At 32.9% G+C, this 5,596-nt stretch overlaps 1 long non-coding RNA gene across 2 annotated transcripts; it reads left to right on the top strand.

Annotated features, from left to right (window-relative positions):
* The first annotated feature begins 376 nt into the window (after nucleotides 1-376).
* LOC148785005 (uncharacterized) lies at nucleotides 377-5,075 on the top strand. Of its 2 annotated transcripts, none has more exons than XR_016062783.1 (3): nucleotides 377-598; nucleotides 729-872; nucleotides 4,286-5,075. It is a non-coding gene; the product is annotated as an uncharacterized LOC148785005 (long non-coding RNA). The 2 variants fall into 2 exon arrangements; XR_016062784.1 differs by having other exon boundaries at nucleotides 4,345-5,075.
* Nucleotides 5,076-5,596: the final 521 nt, after the last annotated feature.

Below are 5,596 nucleotides of genomic sequence, written 5' to 3' on the forward strand. Positions count from 1 at the left end.
CAGGTAACTGATATTAATTCATACCTATCCTTATATTCCACACCATTAATTACATTAATTCATACCTATCACATATATCACAATAGATCCTTTGTTTAAAATGTTGTCGAATTTCAACAAAAATCCCAAAATGATTGAACTGCCAACAGAGGTATATATGACTAATTTTTTTTTTATTTTGGAGAATCTGATTAGAAAATAATTTATTAAATTGTATTTATAGGTAGCTTGAATATTTATATTTCTTTCTAAAAATGCTTCTTGACTAAGTATTACAATAATATTAATTAAAAATAAACTAAAAATGAAGAAATTAAGAGGAAAATATCATGAGAAAAAGACAAAATGTAACTTCCATGCCTTCTGCTACATCGTGTCAAGCTTTGCGGTTCAAGAAACAAACACATATATGCACAACATCACTCACACACTCTCACTCAACACACAATCACACTTCACGTTTACTCAAACCTTTTCTCCCTTAACACAGTTATTGCATAACACTATTCAAGTCCATAGAGTACTGAGAGCGGAAGGCACTAGGAACATTACCTCTGACTCCTTAAACGGTGGAGAAATGGCAGAAAACTCCAAAAACGTAAGATGAATTTTACACATGCAACTCCATTCTCCATTTTCTCAAGCATTTGATTCTTTTTTTTTTCTTGTTTAACCCTTATTTCCGAATCGAGTTGTTAATTCATCGTAGTCGTATGATTTACAAACAGAATTCTTCAAGAACGTATATCGAAGATTTTGGCTGTGTAATTTTGTCTGCACCGAATTCAAATTCACCCTATGAAGATTCCGGTGATGTGCTATCACAAGATCCCATCTCTTGTACTCTGTCGGCAAGTTTAATTGAGCCTCAGGTATATAATTAATTGTTGTTCTTTTTTCTCTCCATTTTGTTTTTAATTACTTTCCTTTCCTATCAAAGTTTTGAAAAATAAATATTAAATTTTGAATATTTTAAGAGATTTTTTTCCTATAATTAGGGTTCAACAAGAGATTCAACTTTAATTTAAGTTTGTAAATTCTTTCATTAGCTTCAACGTGCTCAACTTGCTACAAACCTCTCTTGCTCTCACTCTTAGATGCTCTATTTTGTGTCAAGAAGTACCCTTGCTACCTTTTGTTATATCTCCAAATTGAGCTTCTTAATTCCCTTGAAAACAATGCTTGCACTCAGATCTTTTCACCTTAAAACTCAGCGACTCAAGGTTCATAATTTTTTCCAAGACTAGAATGTCTAGCCCCAAAAAGACATGTTCAGGATCAACCCAATATTATTCATGGCCGATTTTGAGGTGGTTATGGGCCTTTAAATGAGGCCCAAATGCATCCATCTTTAAACTCTGGTCAAGATCATGAATTAGCCCCATTGAGACATGGGCCAGGCTCAGACGAGGCCTGACTGTGCCTATTTTTTTTTATTGAAATTGAGATACTTTTTCGAATGAACTTAAATAATTTATGATTTTATTTTAAAATAAATAAATAAATAATCAAATAAAATAAAAATATTATAATGAAAAAGAGACTAATTAAGACCACATAATTAAGTTAAATAACAATTTAACCAACAAGCTAACAATAATGAACCTAAAGAATAACAAGCCCAAAAAAGATTTAAAATAAACTTTTAAAAAATAACAATCAGTATTAGTGAATTGATGTAGTAATTTAAAAAAAGAACTAATAAAGATAAAAGTTTTTAGAGTTTCAAAAGTATAAAAAAATTCGAATAATTTACCTAAAAGAATAAAATAAAAAATATATGACATGTATTATTAAAAAAAAGTTATTGGCCCTGGCTAGACCAGCCCACTAGCTTGACCTAGGATTAGGAGATCTTGGGTCACTAGGCTGGGCCTACCCATATATCGATATCTACAATCCGCTTCGGACTAGTCCTGAATGGACCTACCCACTTATTTTTATTGTGTCAATCCGATCCTAGGTTGGGTCCCTCTTCATCTCGACCCATCATGCATCGAGATCAACGAGCGGCAACCATATGTGTAGTCCACGATCATTGAATTAACATTAGTTTGACGAAGGTTTCTCAATTACAAGATATGATGCGAGATCCTTGTGACCAATAAAACTAAAATAATACTAATTCTAAATTTATGGGATGCAAAAATATGAATTTTGTATGCACATATGAAGAAAAATAGTTGAACACATTTCATATATCAATATCTAATATTATTGACTGTTGAATGATGATAATTTATTTAAGAAACCAAAAACGATTGTTGTATCTCTTTGCCTTGAAACTTGAAGATTTGATTAGTAAAATAATTCATATTTAAGACGTCGTAGGGAGAACATCCAAATTCGGATATCTACTTGGCCAACTCTCTATTTTGAAAAACATTCGGATATCTACTTGGCCAACTCTCTATTTTGAAAAATATAAATGATGAGGGTATTGTGTAGAAAATAGAATATCACAAAGGATTTAGGAGAAGCATCAAGAGGAAAAAGGTGAAAATTTTTTGTGGTAACGATAAGAGTACAAAAGGAGGAGAAAAAAGTAAATAAATAAATAAAATTAAAATTGAGAAAAAATAAATAGTCATAAGAAAATATTTTTGTGACCCCAACTTATAGTACTAACTATCATGGCTCATAGTTAAAAAATCATATTCTCCCAACGGTTTAATATTCTAAATTACATTAATGAAGTTGAGAAGACATGAACTAGGATATCTTCCATAATTATATACTATTTTTTGTATTTACTCTGATATGTTGATAAAAAAAATGCTTTGCCTTCCATGTTTGGAAGCCACAAAAGTAATTGATTGTTGCAACTATTATACATTCTCTCTTATCACCGCACACATGTTTTTTATTTTTTATTTTTTTTCATAAGTCTTTCAGTGCACAACTATTAGTTTGCCACGTAATGAGTTGGAAGGCATTCATTCCCTTATATTATCCTATCTTGGGACCAAATTAGATCTCTTGGTATGTTATTTTCCATACTTAAAGCAATAAATATTTTTTCTAGTAGTTTTGGTTTCGGTTCTAGATCCATCTGTCTATTCTCTATATCTTTCTCAATATGCAACTATTTTTCATATCCAAAGTACATTTTCTTTAAAAACACATATTCACTATAATCTTAGTTAAACTTACATGATTAAACCTTTCAACCTGTCCAACAACAGAAATTTGGTTAATATAGAAATAGGTAATAAGTAGCATCTCAATATCCATGATTTTTAATCTCTCAATAACAAGTTGAAGAGAAATTCAAACTCTTACAAACGTTTAGTTAGCATTGAAGACTCTCAACAACATCATCACCCATGACCAAGATTGGAAGTGGTACAAGTTGAAAGTGCCATTTACTCTACTAGAGAGAGAACCTTTGTCACGAAGTATTTCATGTGGATTTGGAATGAAAGATATCAAGTAACAAAGGCAGCAACGCATCGATCACGACATGGACATACAAATGGTGGTGCAGCATGTCATTATGGGTCATGACTAATGCTAAATCTATGCAGCATGGTGATGATACAATTTGTGATGAAGGTGTTAGTAACCAAAATCTAATGCGGCCAAATTGGAGAGTCGCAATGTTGAAACAACTAAATTGGCATGCACGTAGGGTGGTAAGTATACTAGCAATTTGGTTGTGGGGAACCGAAGATTATTAAATGACTATAAAATCTATCCATATTGATGGTGGTGGGTTCCAAGATATAAAAAATAGAGGCAAATTTTGCACAGAGCTATGCAGTTATGTGGTTCTTGATTCAGGACGTTGTCATCCATATTGAATGTAATAGTTATAACCATTGGTGAGATGATGGTACAAATAAAAAAAGGCATACTGGCAACCTATGTGAACTCTTTTAGGCTGAAAAAGACATTTTATGCATTGATAATTAATGTTAGAGGTCTGCAAAGAAGTGGTTGGAAAATTCTTACCCGTACCAGGTTTGGCCAAACCAAATCAATCAAAAAACAAGTGTATCATACTTTCTATATGATTGTTCACTTTCCCTAAACTGTCCATCAATCACACAACAAGTGTATTGCACTTACCATATAATTAGTTTAGGTTTGGCCAAACCAGGTCCAGGCTAGAATTTCTCCATGTGTTTCAGCGAACCTCATATGATGAGGATCATTTAATTAAAACGACTTGGCATTTGGTTTGTGAAGCAATAGATCTTCAACAATTTTTAAGGTTTCTAGCAGCCTGCAATTAAACCTTCAATATCAATACTTTTGTGGCAATTGATGAAGTTGATTGTAGGTCAACAAATGATTGCAATGGCATCTAATGCTAGTGTTGTTTACATATGACGATTATAGCAAAGTGTTCTTTCGGAGTCAAGGTGCAAAAGTGCGGGAATTCTTTGCTAGTTTTTTCCAGCTGTAGCTTCTAGTTGCAGATTTGGCAATAATGATGGTTCGCCATTAATGGAAGTCGACAACAACCTCCTTGATTGAGGGAAATATACATAACTTTGTATCATTGTTTGTTCTATGGTTTGCTTTGATGACGTGAAACAAACCAAGCAGCATGATCATCTGTTCCAGACTGAAACAATCATCTTGAAGGTGCATCACCAGTTATAATTGTTGCCAATGCAAGTGTATCTAAAAAGGATAGGTGATCTAAATGTTGATGACACATTGGTGTGCTTCCTATGCCAACTTCCTGCCGCGGTGCATCTTACGAGAACCTTGTGGGCGGGAGCATGCACGGGTCTACACAGTAATCAAGGAGATCTAGTGCTTGCAATTTTTAGTATTTACATTATCACATAATCATTTTATCAAGATTTGGAATTCATTGAAGCACATTCCTTCAAGAGGATCTACATAGAATCGATGTTGAAAATATTTTCGTATTGACGAAGTCCCAACACAGAGACAACTAATGGTTGCTGCATATTCTGTCAAAAAATAATGCAATCAAAAGAAGATGGAAATATAATTGTTTTGAACAGTTTTAGGGAAGGGGATAATGTGGTGGATCTCCTGACAAATGAAGCATGTGACAGGAAGCAAATTACGTATTTCAGGGAATGAGATATCTATACCACTTAAAATATCTATCTACTTAGACATGTTATTGCCCCAACTTTTTCTTTAAATGATTTACAAGGGAGTAGTACTCCTAGTTTTGAGCCCAGGATAATGGCATTTTTTTCCCGATCATCAATAAATGGGTAAGGGTCTTGCCTAAATGTTGAGTGTTCAATCATTTCTCAACAAATAAAGCTTGTTAGTATTACCTTAAGTTTGTTCAACCTCATTACAATAAAATAGTAGAGCCTTTAGAATCTTTCACTCATAAAAATCTTCATAGATCTTCCAACCGTATCACCAATTTGCAAGCACATTCTACTAGATATTAAGAAACATAAGATTTTTTTACTCCATATCGATTCTTCTCCTGGTGATTTAAACTCCAATTAGCTTTGAGATTAAGAAAATGACTCTTAGAACGAAAATAAGTTTTATACAATATATTTGGCTTGCTTTAGAAATATAAACATCATGAAGCTAAAATAGTGTTTGCATCATTCACAACAAACTCAGTTGGTTTTCCAAAGAA

This window comes from Sesamum indicum, linkage group LG11 (assembly GCF_026168435.1).
Source record: "Sesamum indicum cultivar Baizhima isolate 11 linkage group LG11, ASM2616843v1, whole genome shotgun sequence".
Lineage (NCBI taxonomy): Eukaryota > Viridiplantae > Streptophyta > Magnoliopsida > Lamiales > Pedaliaceae > Sesamum > Sesamum indicum.